Source organism: Tympanuchus pallidicinctus, unplaced genomic scaffold (assembly GCF_026119805.1).
Source record: "Tympanuchus pallidicinctus isolate F22 unplaced genomic scaffold, pur_lepc_1.0 scaffold2, whole genome shotgun sequence".
Lineage (NCBI taxonomy): Eukaryota > Metazoa > Chordata > Aves > Galliformes > Phasianidae > Tympanuchus > Tympanuchus pallidicinctus.
In genome coordinates this window covers 34,651,799-34,671,056 of record NW_026294721.1, presented here as the reverse complement: position 1 = coordinate 34,671,056, position 19,258 = coordinate 34,651,799, and the positions used below count along the sequence as shown (strand labels likewise).

Genomic DNA, 19,258 nt, shown 5'->3' with positions numbered 1-19,258 from the left:
TTGATCCGTCTTTATGCATAGCTCCTGTTGCTAGAATGCAAGTGACTCTTCTGCTTGCTTTTAATACCATACCACATTCTAAATTTACTATTGCCAGCGAATGCAGTTCTTAGTCCGAATTAGTTTTATAACTGCATCTTTTTCTTAAAGATAGTGTTACTACTGTGCAGGGGAAGTTACTGTGGTAATCCTTCAAGTTTCTGAATTAACATTCTTAGTCTGAGTTCATATGCTTATTATCAGTTACTAACAATGATTAAACATTGGTGGTAAATGCAATTGTGCACCACCAAAAGCTCTAGGAACCTGATTCCATGTGCTTTCCCAATTTAATTGAGAAATAATTTTTTTCCATGTAATCTGTGCACATCAAAGAAATTGAGTTTTTAAGTAAAAAAAAAAAAAAAGAAAGCTTTTTATTTTATGCAACATACAGAAGAAAAATTGTAATAGATTCAGCTGCCAAAAAATTCTGTTACAAGCAGTATACAGTCTTGACTGTGTCACAGTGCTCGTTTAGCCATCAGTGTCTTTCCAACTTCGTATTACTATTGTCAGCTTGGACTGTGGCTATTTCTGTGTTAAATCATACCTGAGTATTACTGAAATCCTCGGGGAGATGTTCACTAGCTAAGATGTTCTGTAAGCATCTATACTGCAGGTCATCAGAATGTCTCTAGACCACCAAAGGTGGTAAGCATTAATTTCATTATATGCTATAAAAGATGTCCTTGAACCCTTATTCCACAGATACTTGCTTTTGTTGTGTTTGTGAACTCCAATTTATGATAGAATTTGACTTTCTCCAGGCAGGATAGTTAAAAGACAATGCAGATAGGGCACAAATAATTATCTTAGCAATTGCTAGAGGAACTTTGCTGTCTGAACATGCTCAGAAAGAAGTCTGCTTTTATACGGTCTTTGATAAAGACAAGGCCTTCATGATGGTAGGGCAGTGAATTTTTTTTTTTTTTTTTTCAGTCAGCTAAGTCATATGAAAATCAAATTACTTGTCAAGAAGGTAACACTTTTTTTTGTTTTCTTTTCAGAAACTGCCACCTGTTAGACCATGAAGCACAAGCAGTATCAGAAGAAAATTCCAAAGTAGCCATGCTCTGAGAGTATTTTGTCCTGAACTGAGTAACACTCAAGTAAGAAAATATCCTTTCATCTCAGTCTGTCCTTCTAAATTAAGAAATAACCCTGCTTCCCCCAAATAATTTTGAGCAGACCTGAATAGAAATAATCAAGGTAGCCCATGTTTTAAGGGAAGGTCCTTAGATGAAGCAGTACACAAAACACTGCAAAGGCCGTGAGACGTCTGATGTCCATTCTTGCCTCAAGCTCTCAGGTTTGTAAGCTGCTTTGAGTGCAAAGCCTGGCCTTGTTCTTGTACTGCAGCTGTATTTGTCCATCCTGGCTGTCCTTGATGTTCAAGTGTAGGAGCGAGGCAAGTGCTAACTCCACTGATAGAGTCCTCTTCAGTCTCTTCTTGGAAGGCCCGTGTGGGATGTCCTGTGAAGTGTAAGGGGTCCCTATCCCAGTATCGTGCTGTGCTATGTGTTAGAGAGTGATGTCACGGGGCCATTAGTGTAGGGAAAATTGAGCTGTAGAGGAATAGCCTTTGGAATCCCTGCTGTAGTTGAAACAGACAAGATGTTCTGCCATCATTGATTCAGATCCAGTAAATGTTGTGAGTCCAAGATTTTAATGATAGATTTGTATTTTAAGTGTGGTATAGTGAATTATTGAGAAGTTGAATTGATTTTGTTGTTTTGCTTTTCCTCTGAATTTTGCCCAGATGTTATCTGAATGAGGAAGAAACCATTTAAAAGAAAAATCTTTACAAGCAATTATGCATGCTGATGCAATCTACATAGCATACAGAAGATTATGGTAATGTAGTTTATATTTGATTTTCACAACCCCCTGAAATACAAGGGTTAATTATCTGTGCAACTGTGGCATGTGGGTTAATTTGAACAGATTAGATTACCATGATTAGCAATGCCTGGGGAACAGTATAAAATGATTCCCTGTCTAAACTGGTTTGCTGCTGCTAGAATGAAAACAACCTATGCAGAAAAATCAAATGTTCTTCACTGAGGGAAGAAAATATAATGTAAGATTTTGGGCTTATCTTTTATATGTCTAATTTATCCAAACTAAAACAATTTCTAGATTTGTAATGAACTCAGAAAATGTAGCTGAAACCTTGAGTCGCTGCAGATGAATGGACTATCTGCAATATCATGCTTTTGAATTACACATATGAGGAGTTGAAGATGCTTTTTTTCGTTTGTTTCCTTTTTGAAATTTTGAAATAGCTTAATTTCTCGTCAGGTTCTACTTTTATTTCAAGTAAATCTATTGATAATTTGTCTGTAGCATGTAAATGTTTGTTACTTATGGGCGTATATTTATATATGCCTTTATACTTGTCAGTGATAATTTTTTTTCCTGCAGTAATCCATACATCCATACCACTGAAGAATTCTGGTAAAAACTTTTTTTAACAAGACTGAAAGATTAACAAAATACAGAAAGTATTCTTAACAAATATTTTCTGATTTTTTTTTTTCCATAGCTGTGATTATGGCAATCTGTTCAAATTCAGCTTTAAATACATAAAGTAGCTTTATAGGGGGAAAGAGAAATTTTTCTCGTATGTTTGAATTTAGTCAGCTAATTCACCCACCACTTTTTCCTTTCCATTCCATCTTTCCAGATCATTACTGCCAGTGAGTTGGCATATGATGATTGTGAATTTCTGCCACCCAGATCATGAGCAGCACATGATGGTATTTGGATTTTGGGATAATTGATTGTTATTCAGGTCGTTATATACCAGCTTCAAGCACAGCTAATTCCCTCAGGTACTGATTACTTCTTTCTATGGAGTTGAATCCACATGATGAGCAGTCACTGGTGCTGTTTCCCAGGGGTCAGTACTGGGGCCAACCCTTGTCTGATATCTTTATTGGTGATCTGAATGAGGGAATTGAATTCAGCCTCGCTAAGTCTATGGATGATGCTAAGTTGGAAGAAAGGGTTAATCTGCCTGAGGGTAGGAAGGCCTTACAGACAGGTCTGCATAGGCTGGATCAATGGGCTGAGGCAAATTGTGTGAGCTTTAATAAGTCCAAGTGCCGAGTCTTCTACTTTGGTTACAGCAAAGCTGTTTTTCACCTGAAAACGAATCATAGCTCCGTATCAGATGCTATGAAGAAATCAAATGTTATTTATCCCAGCTGAAACCAGCACATGAGGTTTGTAAGGTTGAGTTACTTATAGAAAATTAACTTAAATTTGTTTAGGCTGTGTGTATGGCACTTCTTAGACTGTTTGTGATGTGAGTTGAAAATATGTTCTTCACCAGGTTCTGGCTTCAGTTACTGCTAGCAGTTTGTAATGGGTTGAAGCAACTACCAGACCCCATAGAAACAATAGCATGATATATAATGTGAATGCTTTATTGTGTCTCCATTGTCCAAAACTTTGGAGGTGTTGTATTCATGTGAGTGCTGCTTCAATATGTGTTTGTTTTATCTTTATACTAAGGCAACCTGCAAGGTTGTAATTTATCCAAGTAATCTCAAGGTCTTTGAAAATACCCTTTTCTTTCCTATTACTTTGCACGGTTTGTTGAGTTTCTTAAACATTTGCAAAATTACTGGATGGTAAATCTTTTATTACTCTAGCAAAATCCTACATTAATAATTTATTTTCTTTAACAAAAAAGGTCAAACATAAAGTAACACTTCCAAGCTTTTTTTTTTTTTTTGTTGGTCCAACTATGCTAAAATAATGAAGGATGTTAAGAGAAGCCCCTTTCCATAAGGTATTCCTTGCTATAACACTTTCAGCTGTTTTTGGTTCATTCTTGACAAAATTTTGAGTAATTCTGAACTTGTGACATGCTCAAACAAATATTTATGCTTCTACTGCATTTTTAAAGACCAGAGTCTTTTTACTTAAATCAGATTTGTTTTCATTTTATGGAGTCTTTTGCAGGTTGTAAGATACATTGTTTCTCAAGAGGGGAAAAATACCTCTTTGTGTTTGCAATGACTTTGTTCAGCTGAAAAAAAAAAATAGATGGAGTATAGCATTCTATGTTCATCACTATATCTCTTTTATAAGTTCTAGTACTTGCAATAGATTTATTTTCTACTAGGCCTGGAACTGGAAACTACGTAATATATAACAAAATCCCAGTTTTTTTTTTTTCCCTGTTACTCTAACAGCAACAAAAGCGTGGCTATTTTGGTTTGAAATATAAACAACGTACAATTTTGGATTTTCAGCAGGTACTCAACTGGAACTTCTGCAAGTGAAATAGCATGAGTGAAACACATAGCTGCTGACTCTACTGCAGACTGCTCCTTTTATGAGTCATTTATATCCCCCTGCTTTTTTTTTTGCTTTTTTTTTTTTTTTTTTTTTTTGTGAGTGATTTGTGCTGACTTTATGGCAAAAGAATTACTTTTTCTTTGCCTTGTAATTTTTGAGGTCCAGCCAGGCATATGGAAAATTGGCCATAGAGTATGAGTAGTGTAGGGGAACTGTTAGGTCATGGCTTGAACTGTTGATTGAGCACCTGGTGAAGGGGTGTGGATGGCCCAGGGAGCACGGGCAAATTGTTTTGCTCCCCAGGTGACTACAAGGGATGGAGCCACACTGGGCTCATGTAAGGGCTGGCCACTGAAAGGAGAGCATCTCTTGGACCTAGGGTGGCTTCCTGAGAAGGAGTGCTGCATAGTCAGATATCTACTTCACTGCTTAGGTGAGTTCACATCTGTTATTTCAATATCTGACTACTGGCCTACCTCTGAATACTTTGCCTGGACTGCCACAAACCTGTCAGAAGCAGTTTTGCTTCTTCATGAGCAGAATTTTTAGATTCATTATACAGACATACAGACGTACCCAGAATACATAGGGTATTACGTTTGCCCTATGTCTGCAGTGTGCAGGTGATCTTCTGGAAGTCACAAGCTGAAATAAAGAAGTCCAGCGTAGAGACTCAAATGTTAAAATAGGTGAAGGTGAGAATATGCCACATACAAAGTGATTGGCAGTGGTTTTGAATGGCTGGAGTATATATACATTTTCTTTATCTATGCTAATATATATATTTTTCTGCATTATTTTTATGCTTTGTTTCCAAGGATGAGAAAGTGACCTGTTATAAATTCCTGCATTTAGTAGTCAGAGCTGCATGTTTTGGACCACAGTCAAGGATTTCAAGATATTATCTTCTATTCTCTTTGGCCAACCATTCCCTTTTTCGTCTTAGTTCATCCCCATATTGAAACAGTCACAGAATGGCCAGGGTTGGAAGGGACCTCAAGGATCATAACACTCCAACCCCCCTGTCACATGCAGGGCCACCAACCCCCTCATTTAATACTAGACCAGACTGCCCAGGGCCCAATTCAATCTGGCCTTGAACACCTCCAGGAGTGGGACATCCACAACCTCTCTGGGCAGCCTGTTCCAGCACCTCACCGCCCTCATAGTAAAGAACTTCCCCCCGACATCCAACCTAACATCTCCCTCAACTTAAAACCATTTCCCCTTGTCCTTCAATTAACTACCTTTTCAAAGAGTTGACTCCCCTCCTGTTTGTAGGCTCCCTTTAAGTACTGAAAGGCTGCAGTGAGGTCACCCTGCAGCCTTCTTTTCTCCAGGCTGAACAAGCCCAGCTCCCTCTGCCTGTCTTCATAGGGGAGGTGCTCCCTGATCATCTCTGTGGCTCTCCTCTGGACTCTCTCCAACAGCTTTCTGTCTTGTTCTGGGGACTCCAAACCTGGACACAGTACTGCAGTTGGGTCCTCACAAGAGCAGAGGGGAACAATTGCCTCCCTGTCCCTGCTGTCCACCCCTCTTCTGATGGAACCCAGGATACCATTTGCTTTCTGAGTTGCAAGAGCACGCTGCTGGCTCATGTTAAGCTTTTCATCCATCAGAGCCCCCAGGTCCTTTTCTGTAGTGCTGCTTTCAAGACCACTCCTTCCAGTTTGTATAGATGCCTGGGATTCCTCTGCCCCTTGTACTTTGCTGTGTTCAACCTCATTAGGTTCATCCGGGTCCATCTTTCAAGCCTGAGGTCCCTCTGAATGACATCCCTTCTTTCCACCATTTCAACCACACTATTCAGCTTGGTGTCATTAGCAAACTTGCTGAAGATGCACTCGATTCCATCATCAATGTCATTGATAAAAACCTTAAAGAGCACCAGTCCCAAGACAGACCTCTGGGGGATGCCACTTGTTATTGGCCTTCACCTGGACATAGAACCATTGATGACCATCCTGTATCTGTGGCCTTTCAACCAATTTCTTATCCATCGAGTGGTCCACCCATCATGGGATCGTCAGTTTAAAAAGTAAAAATAAAAAATACTGAACTTCTGCAGGCTTGGGTAGGAAACTTTTCTTCTGTGAACTTTTCACACAGCAGGAAATGGTAGTATTCCAAAATGCTTGCTTTTTTGGCTTCCATCACAGCTTCAATATTAATAACTTCTCTTGAAAGGAGAATGTCAGGATGTGAGTTTCTCACATTACCTAGGATACTATATATATACTATATACGTATTTAAACAGGCATGTACTAATTACTTTAGATATTATTGCTGTGTTACTGAAAGCTGTTATAGTTCTCTGAATACTGAAAAGTAGAGACTCCTTCCTTTGTGCCCTGGGAGATAAATAAGTGTCTGCTTCTTGCTCTTAGCAGGAGTCATGTATTGTTTAGTCACAGTTGCTGGTTGCAGAAATGTTTAGGTCATGGGTATTTATGAATTCAAATACCAAAAAACCAAACTTGTTGTTTGTTGTTGTTGTTGGGTTTTTTGGTTTCTTTTTTTTTTTTTTTTTTTTTTTTTTAATTTACATCCATATTCTCATAGGAGCCACAGAGAGAACAGAAATTGTGGATTGAGAGTAGAGCATTGTTTAAAACTTCATGGATTGTTACCTGCATTTCAAGCTCTAAAATGTGAACAAGAAGTCATAAAATGAGGCTGAATTTCTATGATGTATTCATTCTTGTCTCTATCATGCAGGTTGTCAAAGTTTCCATAGTTTATGAAGATATTTGTCCTATAGCTTTTGCTTTTTCATAGAATTGAAACAAAACAAAAAAAAGTCAATGAATAAAAATATATTTGCTTAGAATTTTTAATTTCCTGTCGAGTAAGGTAAGAAATTAAATACATGACCTGATCTTCCATAACAGCAGATTTACAATGCAGTTGTATAACATAGAAATGAGTATATCTTGTAGCAGTATTGTGTCTTTAAAAAAAAAAAAAAAAGTGTTTAGCTAAGTAGCAGAATAAAGATCTCCTGTATTGTGGTTCTTGTAAATTATTGTAATGCTATAGAATGTCATTCTCATTTATTTATTTATTTACATACTTTTTTTTTTATAGTAGCAAGGTGGTTTTTCTTTTGCTTAATTGTGTCAGAATGCTTGTGCAAGCTCAAGACTTTATGCCATTACATTTGTATTTCAATATCCTTACTTACATATAATATTTTGATAAATAATACATTCTGTGTGACCACATATCTGAGGAAAGCATTCTCCTTAAATTTTCTGTATTGTCAGTGTGCCTCCTGATTCACAAAATTCAGTCATTCAATTCATTAATGTTAATTAATAACAAGATTCTTCACTAAATGTGGAAATTGCAACTACCTTACTATAAGGTAAATAAATAAATAAATTGCAAATAATTGCAGATAACTATTAAAATGTCGTGTTAGAGAAGTTATTATATAGTTGCTTATTTCGTTCACCTTATTAAAAGTAACATTTGGTTTCTTGAGTAATAAAGGTTATAGTGAGAAGCTCATAAAGATAGGAACTTTTAAGCAGGAGTGCAGTCCTTTCTAGCTTTATACTTTGCCTCATTATTTACATCTACACACAATGAGTGTAAAACTACTATCCTGTCAGGAGGACAAGATTTTCTTATCCTTTTTTGCAAAGGCAGAAATCATAGTTGCAATAAAGATCAACATCAGAGAGGAAAATTAATGATCAGCAGTGTTCTGTTTATTGAGAGGTAGTACTGTCAGATTTGAGTACACACTGTAATCTCCCATTGATTGTGAAACATCGGTGGTTGTTTTAAAAAATAAAGAAATTACAGAATTAAGTACTATTTCAGTTGCAGTAGGGTTGAATTTGATATGAATTTGAGTTTTCTGTTATTGTTCAGTGGATTTTTGTTCAGTCTTTACAACCAGGTCAGGTGACAGGATCACTTACCTCTGTTAAAATGTTGATGTAATTGACATTGTCATTTTCTTACTTCCTACTACTACATGGATGCACTACAAGCTTGTTTGCAAGTAACGCTTCAGCAGTGATCCAGAACTCAGTCCCACATGCTAATTCAGAAGTAGGTATCAGAATTAATAGGTACCTATAGGAGGAAAAAAAAAAAAAAAAAAAAAAAAGCAACAAATTCTCAGTTACATGAAATATTTCATGCTTACTTCACTATCTGCATCTCCAGTTCAGGATCACTGGGGCAAAGGAAAATATTTGTGGGATCAAATTTTTATTGTAAGAATTAAAGTATTTTCGTTCTTTGACAGAAACACTTCTACTGATCTCAGTAGATTAAATTTTACAGTAAATCTCCAATTTATGCAGAAAATCAGATTAGTTTCTCACCTATGTCTTTTCTGAAAATGATTTGAAATACTTCAAGAACTGTTTAAATCATCCCAGATTATTTAAAGATCTGGGGAAGCCGGTCTACTGGATGTGTCAGATGGCATGGAATTTCACTTCTTGTTGATTTTATTTAATTGAATTACAAATTGTTAAATTACAGTTAAATCAACACCAAGCTGTTAATAATTATAACTCCATTTTACAGTATAAATTCATTTCAAATAATTGAGGAATTGTAATGGCCTCGTTACTCACTCACTAAAGCTATAATTTCACTTTTGCATTCATAGAGATTGGGCATTGTCTGCCAGAGCAGTCCTCATTATACCTTTATGACAAATAATTCCTGCCTGTTTTCACAGACCTCTAGATTCTTCTGGTATTCCTGCTTGCAGGAGGAGTGGGTCATATTGAAGTGGAAAGATAACTTGTAGCAAATATGCTAGTTCAAGTGCTTCCTAGGAGGTGATATTTCATAGCATTTGTGATGTGGTTGCCTGATCCATATGGATGGATAATACAATGTAGAAATTTTATTCAGATATTAATATAATATTTTGTCGTAAGATTCAAACTGTGTTTCCAGGTTAATTCAGACTTTTAACTCCCATATCTCTCATCAAATGATAGCTTTTCCTTTTGGAGTAATCCCATTGTATGTAACTACTATAGTGTTCAGTAAACTATGGAAGGGTAAATAGGAATTAGTCTGTCTAGGAGTTGAAAGACTTGAGTTCATTCCTACTCTAATCTAAATGTTAGAAGAGAGTTTTAAAAAGTTTACTTCCTGTAAGTTCTGTCGAAGGATTCACTGTCCTCCAATATGTTTTTACGTACTGTTCTTCATAAATTTTCCTTTGTGTCATTTTTTTAGATTGAAAGCAATTTGCTGTAATAGCCTTTTCTGTTGTAAGACAGTGAGAATCTATCACTACAAAATCATATATGTATTTTGTTTTGAAGGCAGTGGGAAATAGCATTAATATTATTTATGTTACAGTTGAGACTCCTTTGGAAAATTCATATGTCTCCTAGAAAGGATTGGAGAATTGAAAAGTAGAAGTTTGTTGTAGAGTATCTAACATTCTGCTAGTCAAAACATCCTGCTAGAACTGGATGACTGAGAATCACTTCAGTTTGATAGCAGAGAGACTCAAATGCTATTAAATCCCAACCTAGATGAAAGCCTTGTAATCTGACCTACCTATTAGTTCTAACCCAAATAGAACCTGTTCTTAGCTGTTCTCTTTCTCCATTCAAATACCATTTTAAAATACAGAACTCTGCATTCTTTATTATGGATAAATGCCCTTCAACAAGATAATTCAAATTGTCTGCTTAAGTAAATCTAGAAATGACTGTTCTTTGTGATCTGGAATAATGCACTTTGAACCTGAAAGCACACTGGAAGGAAGGAGGTATAAGGGCAATTTCATCTTAATTGATCAGCAGCTCTTATGTGGTTCGTAGGACTGTGCTGTAATATGAGTATGAATGGGATGAACTTTTCTTTATAATCACATTTAGTCAAGAAACTTGTGAATCAGTTGCACGTTAAATGTATGGGATGTTTAATGAGCTTCTGTCATCAGACTGAATGTCTTTTTTGTTCTATGAAGCGCTTTATGGGATGCAGCTTTAAAATGTGTCTTGTCTGTACCACCTCAGTACAACCTGCAGTTTTTTTCCACCAAATGTTGGTGTAACTCAGCGCGTTTTAATGCTTTGAGAATTTTTATTTTATATTGTCAAAGGTTGTCCAGTGCAGTGTCAGTGGTTTACAGGCTGGCTTGGCCATCATAAAACTGTAACATGCAATAATAATGGAATGTTGTGATGCTGGTGTTCATTTTGAATAATTTTAAACATCAACAATAATTAAAATTACTATTAAAATCTTAAATTCCTAACTTCTCAAATTGATGTTTCTAAGGACAGGAATATTCTAGGTTCAGAGAAATTTAGTATTATTTTTCTCATCTAGTTTTGTGTTTAAAAAAAAAAAAAAAAATCACAGTGTGTGTAAGACAACTTATACAGTGGGAAATCTGTCGTGAGTGATATTTATTTATTTATAGATTGATGTTTATTGATATTTTCAAGCAGTATTAATGAGAGAAGTAGCAGATCATAACAGTTCATAATCTTCGAGGATAAGTATCGCATTTCTTTAAGAATGTGTTTTCACCTAGCTTATATCAAAGTGATTAGCTTTTTTCAATGTTTCAGTCTGATTTTGGTTTAACACTGAATTGTTTTAGCAGTAACATAACTTAGAATATTCAGCAACTGCAGGAAGAGTTCACCAGAGAAAGCTAGAACAAGTGTTCAAGAGATTTGTTCTTAGTGTTCACTGCAATATGAGTTATGTGATTAAATCCCTTAGTAATACTGGGAGATCTTGAATTCTGAGGAGTCGGGGATTAGGCTTTTGAGCTGGTTCTGTTATTCTAGATATAGACTAGAATGACTTGTGGAAATATTCTGCATATGTCATATGTAGATGTCATAAGACATCTGAAATACGCAAAGTCCTAGAAAATTTTAAGAATGTTGAATGTAATTCTGAAATTGTTTTGGTTTATTCCCTGTAGATTTGAGTGTTTTTGAGACTAATTACATTATGTATTGGGAATTAGAAGAAATTTGGAAAAGATATAAGGACTTTGTGGAGAAAATGATTGCTTATCAGTAAAATATTCATATCATGTGATATGTTTTGAAAGATAGGCCAGAATTCCTTTCATAAAGTCAAGGCTGGCAAACTTTGGTGTTTAAATAGGCTGTCCTTCAACAGTATTGTACCAGAAGATGGAGCTGAAGAGCCTGTAATCAACATCTGTACTGCACAGCAAAACTAAGTTTAATAGTGTTCACCTGAGTTTTGTAGTCTCCAATGATGAGATCAAAAAAGGAAAACTGTGATTGCAGCAATTTCAGCATTTTGTAGTCCTGTAACAGTTAAAAACAGTTAAATAAGATGAAACCAAGATGAAAACAGATACAAATTCAAACTAAGCAGTTATTGAGCATGTTTCAATGAGAAACGTTCATACAATTATATTTAGATTTTTGTGTTAGATGCACAGAATAATTTAAAAACTTGTTCAAAGAGCTCTCATAGGTTAAACTGAATGGAGTTGTGCGCATTTAATATTGTTCATACCAAAATATTTGCAGAATCATGACATTATTTAGGTTGCAGATTCACATCCCTTATTTTTCACAAAACTTTTACACAGAATGACTCCATATAGCAAGAATATGCTATGAATTTTAAAGAAAGAGGACTAACTCCAATTGGTATCAAAAGATTATGAGCACTTCTATGGCTGATAGATGGCTCTTGTAGGTGGTATTTTCTGGCATTCTATTTTATAGTTTTGTTACCGAGCTGTGCTCATGAAATGTGCACATTCTGTTTTTGGAGTTTCTAAACAAAATAAAAATATGTAAATCTTATTAACAGAGATAACAGCATTTTAAAACTGAATTGTAGACATCTACAAACATAGAAACTTCCCCTCTCTCTCCCACTGATGCAGCAGTAATTAAGGATTAACTAACCCTAATTCAGAAAGAAAATGTCATCATTTCCTTTTTTCTCTGTCGCAACACTCCAATAGATATATAAAGAACAATATTTGGCACATTAGGCTGACTAGAACTGATTGAAGGCTTCCAAAAGTTTCTCTGCTTTTCTATTTTCAGTAAAAAAAAAATGTTTGAAAAGCACTTACAATATTGAAAGTACTATTTTGATATTTAATTTAAAAAGCAGTATATTCTGTCACTCTTATTTATTCAAACAAGCTCAGAAAAGAAAGAACTTTTACCTTGTCTGTGAACTTGTACATTTTATATTAGGTCATTTTGCTCTCAGCTGTGATGGAAATCTTCCTGCATCATTCTTTTCCTTTCAGCCTGCTGTGTGCTCCACCCACAATGCCAGTCTACCAAAATTATTAGGCCACAGCTTTAATGGGCAATTACCTAATGAGTTCCTCTAATGAGTAACACTTTAACTTACATTCCTTCTGCCAGTGAAGTTTAACTGTGTAGGATAACAAATGCTCTTTTCCTCAACAAAAGCTAGGATCGTAAATATTCCTATGCTTTCCAAGCTGATCGTATAAAAATGCTTGTATTTTCTTTGTTAGTATATGAGAAATGCAAATGGAGAAAGGTTCACCTGTCTCAGTCTCTATAACCAGTAACAAATATATAGTAAATGATTACTTGTTTGTGCATGCCCTCTGCCCCAAAGCATTCAAAGCTAGGCTGGATGGGGCTTTGAGCAACCTGGTCTAGTGGGATGTGTCCATGCCTTTAGCAGGGAGGTTTGAACTAGGTGATTTTGAAGGAAAAAAACAAATATTATTTTTGAGATTACTGCTGGAATAATAGATAGCTGTTTAAGCTTTTTGCCGTGCTTAACCATTCTTTCCTTTCCTTTCCTTTTTTTTTTTTTTTTCTTTCCTGTAGAACTTCTTTGTAATTATTGTAGACTTTGCCTCCAATAAAATAGCAATGGTTCTAGCATCACTATTTGACCTTGGTTTTCAAGTTTAAAATAGCAATGTGTGGGTCTGAATGAATGATGTGCTATTGTAGATTTTTGAGAGGATATCTGCTTTGAATTGAGTAGAATTATCACAATTTGGTAGTGAGGTAATGTAGTGATGAATCAGTATAGAAATGAGATAATAGAGGATAGAGTCAGCCTTACTTCTACTGTCCATAATCCTTAAATAACCTGTGACAATAAAAGTAACTTTCTTGCAGAATTCTTTCATAAATGGATGCACCTGAGGAAGAGTCTGAAGAAGGAAGGAAGTATGCTCAGAAGACAGAATTGTAAGTACTATGGTTAATGTTCAGCAAGAGTGAAAGAGAGGTCTTTTTGTAGGCGTTTATGTCTTAATATTTTTCTGGAAATGTTTTATAAATCAACTATTTCACAGGATGTTCTCTATGTTATAAAAGAAGTGTACTGAAGAAGTGCTAAAGAAAAGCATTTGTTGATCATACTCTGAATCGGACCACTTTCTGAATCCCCTCTTTTTTTTTTTTAGTGACTTTGTGAAAAGGTTTAAATGACAGAGATTTTGTAACACTGTTTCACTCAGTTATTCCATTAAGTCCTTAAGTGTTTCAAGCATTTCTTAAAAATAAGCATCTACCACCTCTCTGGAAAGGCTGTTCTGAGTTGATCCACCCCCACAGTAAATAATTTTTTCTTAATGTCCAGTCTGAATGTCCCCTTCTGCAGCTTAGTGCCATTCCTTCTCATGCTATTGTTATTTTTATACTGCTTGAAAAAGCTTAGTCATGTATCATACAAATCAAGAAACTATTATTACAGATAGCATATTTCTCTTGAGGTATTTTTGAAAAGTGAAGTTTGATCATATGTTCTTTTTTATGTGTGGAGTTCTCAGGTAAATGTGAAGACAGCTTGTAGAGGTGGTAGGCCTACTGTAAATTTACGCAATAGTTCTATAACTTACATCTGGTTCTGACTGCCTTTATTCTAACTGCATCAAGTTTTCCACTTTCCTGGTTGTAATAAAGATGACTAATGATCAAAACATTGCTGTGGGGGGTGCAGAAGCCATCTTAAAGCCATATCTCATTACTTTGTATGTAGAAAATGATTTACGTACATTTTTGCATGAAATTGCTCTCCATTTTTTAATGGTATTACTATCACATTAATTCAATTGAAAACCAGTAATCTCAATCATATTTCTCATGGGCCTGATTTCAGGGTCTTGTGTGCAATCTGAGTCTTAACCACATGACTTAGTGATTGCTATAATGAAACCTGTGCCAGCTTTCTTTGGGAAAGAAAGTCCTTGCATTATTGAATGTACTTAGGATGACTGAAAGAGATGTCTCTCAGAGCACTAAAACTGTTAGTAGAATTGGGGTCTACAGAAAATACAATTAAGATAATCTTTTATGAAAAACTAAGGAACGGAAGAATCAGGTCATAATTTTCCAGTTTAGAATCTTAGTTGGTTGAACTAATGTTTATTGTACAGTATCACATTCCTGAGGATGTTACTCTGAAATAAGAATACAGTTAGCTTGTGACCTCGTTATAGCTAGTTTTTACATTTGCTGTTTTGCACTTTTGTAGTTGAGATAAAATTGGAGGGGGGGAAAACTGATCTCAAAGGTGAATAGATAATAAATCTCAGACAATTAATAATCTGCTAAAGCTCACATTGCTTTATCTTACTTTTTTTGTCAAATGATTATGTTCTCCCAGACATTTTCTAATTAGCCTCTTTCAATCTCCTTCTATCAGTTCTATTGGTTTCATTTCCCTGTACTACACTTAGCACTCACATTTGAAAGCCTGTATTTTTACGCTTAAAATGCTTCTGCTGCATAATTAATTTGTCTTAAAAGAAACTGTGTATGCATAAAACAGATTAACATTCTTTCAGTCTTTTAAAGTCTGAATTTATTTTGGAATATTAAGAAAAATTTTCTCACTCTATTTCTGTCCTTGAATGTAAGTCCCTTGGCAATATTGAATCTTTTTTTACGCAGAGGAGAGCAAATAATTCAGTTACTGCTGCTAATTCTCCCAGAACGTCTTTACTGATGCTGCACCATTCTGTGTAACCTGACTATATTTTTAAAGTATAAAGATTATCAATAACACTTATGTAAAAACCAACCAAACAACCAAACAAGAAAAGCAAACCCCAAAACAATACAGACTAAGCTAAATATACCTCAGCCAAATACCCTCTCCATCTGGTAGACACCTTTCTGCTCTAGCTCGGTTTCATTCTGTTTTTCTCCTTCTCTGCACAAAGTAGAAGAAACACATAAGTTTTGATGTGGTGGCCGCTGAAGCAGTAGGATTTTCTCTGATTTCAGTTACCCAGCTATCCCTTGTAAATCACGTGATGCTTTAATTGTATGGAATCATAGTTTTAAAAGTAGCAGGGTAGCTTTTTCTTCTCTACCATAAAGAGTGTGGCAATAAGTTTTTGTTTAGTTCTGAATTTTCAGTTGTATGGAAGTTATAGCTTCATATATTTCCTTCAATATCCTATCCTGCTGTTACATTTCACTTTGTAGTCTTCGTTTTAACTTTCTTTACTATAATGAGTTTAGGTAGCAGTGTTTTCTTAGTTCGGAGTCACTGACTCTGTTGCTTAGTTAGGGCTATAATTATATGACAAATGAGAAGTGATTAAATAATTTAAAAATTATTGAACAACTCTTTGTTAAATGTGTTTTGTTGCACTACAGGATTTAGAATATTTTGTTGCTTACACAGGCCTGAAAACTATAACCTATAAAACAAGGAAAAGGTCTAATTGCTCTGTGCATGGATTATTTATATCTAAGTGGTTTATGAAGGAATAAGAGTCCATGAAAAGAATGCCACTGAGCATTAAAAGCAATCTGTTTGTCTCATTTTAACTGGGATAAGAATATTAGCTTGTAGATTTCAGTAATGCAATCTTATATATGTGATGATTGCATTCTAATTTTAAAATTAGAGTTAAGATTAAAAGTGTCAATTAAGAAACCTTATGTATCAGAGTGGAGGCCTTGTGAGAATTATATCTGACTAATTTGTTCAAAAACTTGGAATGTATATGCTATCCAAAAGGGGGAGCTTTCTCATATTTTTCACTTACTTTAATACTCTTGGTGAAAGTAGGCAGATAGTAAAGGTCTCAGCCTTGTGAAAACAGTTTCCAGACCACTTGCTGCCTAGGTTAGACAATCATTTCTTTCAGGGGAGTGGAAAGTTTATTTTAGTGTTTCTGCCATTTTAAATATTGGAGTCAATCTCCTTTCTCAAATCTGTAGTGTTAACATTTAAATGCTTATCCTAGTGATTTCTTTATCACAGTTAGGAAAGTAAGAACTCAAGAGATGAATTGGCAATGCATTCTGTTAAAAATCTCACAGAGATACCTTTTCTAATTTGAAGGGTCCAGCTATTGGAAGATAATATGTGGCTGTGTCTGACAGGCCCTGAATAGAGAGAAGAAACTTGTGAAAAACTAACTTCAGAGGAGTAACACTGATTTAATTGGGAGGGGAAGGATGTTTTTAATATGGGATTTTCACAATAGTTGTGCCTGCATATGTATTGATACGGACATAAACAAGCGTAACTCCAGTATGCAGAGATTGCTTATGTCAGCCTACTTCTTTGTCTCTTGTCTCATTTTTATCCTGATTCAGAATTTGTCACTTTCTTCTTTCTGAACCCATACATCTTGACTTCTCAGGATATACAGTTCAGCTTCATTTTTCTTATTCTGACTAACACAAGGTACTAGCAGCATGCATTTTTTATGAAATAATGTTGGATCAGATTTTGTTTCAAGTTGGCAAATATGGATGTCAACACTAATACATAAAATATGCTTAATATTTTTGAATGTGTAAAATTATTTCCTCCTATTTTACTACAGTTCAGCCAACAATCAAGTTTAACACACAAGTAATTAAAGAAATAGTAATATCTCACCATTTAATGATATGAGCCATTTTAATTGTTATTAATACACAATTAAAATCTGTCTTTAAGGTGATACTTGATCACACTTGAAAACTGCTATGGACACTTGAAACTTAAATTGATGCACTAGTACACCAATGCTTTTGTTTAGCTGATGGTTAGTTTATCACATTTAATTTACCCCTTTGCTGAAGATATTGCTACTAGGACAGGTGCGTTTAATAGCTTTCTTGATTCGTAGCTTAGTATTTATGTCTTTTGAGAAGTATAGTTTGGGGAGTGTGTGATGACTTTCTGTATAGTAGAAGCAAGAAGTTGGCATTAACTATATAGTTCAATGCTGAAAAGAGGGGGGAAAAGAAATACAAATCAGACAAATGTAGTACATGACTTTTTTATGTGCATGAGAAATGGAAAAGAGCTGTATGGAGAAAGTAGATGGAGTGATAAATCAATTTTCTGTTCTCAGAAACAGAATAATATCAGAATAGTATTACTACTAGAAGATCAGGAAGAAACAATCCTTTTACTTCTTTAACAAACTATATTAATTCAGATTTTATGATTCTAATTGGCAGCACAGCACAATCTATATCTAGTGATAACAAGTGTATCTATATTCAGTTTATCAATTTTATCTGTACATTTTGAAAGCAATACTTTTAGCAAAAATGGAGGTGTGAAGTGTGAATGGAAGTATGTTTCCTTAGTCAAGCTGTTTTTTAAAATATCTCTGAAAATGGTTCTTTAGAAGAGCTTCATAAACACGATATGCTTTGCTGAATGCGTATATTGATGTAGTTAGTAATATTGCCAAATGCAAATACTCATGTCATTAGTAATGTTCTCTCCAGAGACCCCTGGAAAAATTAGGAGAGTAATTAGAATTTTTTCTTTAAAACAAAACAAAAAGAAAACCTTCATCAAATTGTACACCAACGTTGAAAGTTATGAGATACCACGTACCTTCCTATACCTTAATTTCATCTACCTTGAAATCCCATTTTAAATCCTTTTCATACTTCTGTCCCTTACATAAGAGGAAAAATTGAAATTCAAGGGAAGATATAATACTAGTGATATACGTGAAAAGCAATTCTCTTGAAATTTCTGTTGACCTGAAGCAATCAACTATATCTGGTGACTAGTCTGTATGTTTCTTTAGATTTTGATCTGACGTTACAAGTATGAGACCCTTCTGAGACCTCTTCCAAAGGAAAAAAAATGTTCCTGTTTGCCAGATATACATGACTACATGAAAGCATGTTACATATAGGCTGGAGTATAAAGCAGTTAGAATACATCTGAGATCCTAAATCATAAACATTCCTACACAGGAAAAGATTGACTGTGGGAACTGCATCAGTACAGTCTTCTGTTCCAATCAACAAAGATGGAAGGCTGAATGAAGTGCTCTGAAACTCATTAATACATTTGTATATGTACATATGTGTCCCCAGTTTTTTCTTATATTTTACATATTGATCTTGCTCTCCACATTTTTTTTTTTTTCAGAGAACCTAAATAGATACCATGACTTATAGAAGCCTGACTGTTAAGACTGAATTACAGATACTCATACAATTGAAAACAAATAAGCAAAGAAAATCTAGTTAACAAAACTTCTCTTTCATTTAATCTTTCTTTTCTGACCTGTGATGTTAGTATGTCATAAATGTTCTAGATGAAAGTTTGTTTCGGGCAATAAAATACCCTTGAATTACTGTTAAGTCTTTATGTAGAAAACAAATCCTAAGCTGACTGACTTGTACAGTTTATGATTCAGTCATAGCTGCTAGAGCTTGGAGCAGAGTGTATATTCTAAAAATGTCATGTTATCAGTGGATTGTCAAGTCATTTCTGATTTAGCCCCTGGCTCTAACCAGACTGTCCTGTTTTCTAAGATAGTAATAAAAAGATAAGCCCTGGGAGTTAGAGGAAAAAAAACAGCCCATTTGCATTCAGATGAGTGATTTTTTTTAATTTATTTTTTATTTATTTATTTTTTCCCCAGCATCTCTTTCTATTTTATCTTAGGAAAATTATCAT

At 34.9% G+C, this 19,258-nt stretch overlaps 2 long non-coding RNA genes across 2 annotated transcripts in view; both read left to right on the top strand.

The window, feature by feature from the left end:
- Positions 1-1,151, top strand: part of LOC128080496 (uncharacterized) — a 36,097-nt gene extending 34,946 nt beyond the window's left edge. The window contains exon 3 of the long non-coding RNA XR_008206704.1: positions 1,050-1,151. This is a non-coding gene — a long non-coding RNA (uncharacterized LOC128080496). The remainder of the gene's footprint in view (positions 1-1,049) is intronic.
- Positions 1,152-1,816: 665 nt separating this feature from the next.
- Positions 1,817-18,933, top strand: LOC128080522 (uncharacterized). The gene is made up of 4 exons (XR_008206719.1): positions 1,817-1,896; positions 2,729-2,876; positions 13,486-13,557; positions 18,375-18,933. It is a non-coding gene; the product is annotated as an uncharacterized LOC128080522 (long non-coding RNA).
- Positions 18,934-19,258: the final 325 nt, after the last annotated feature.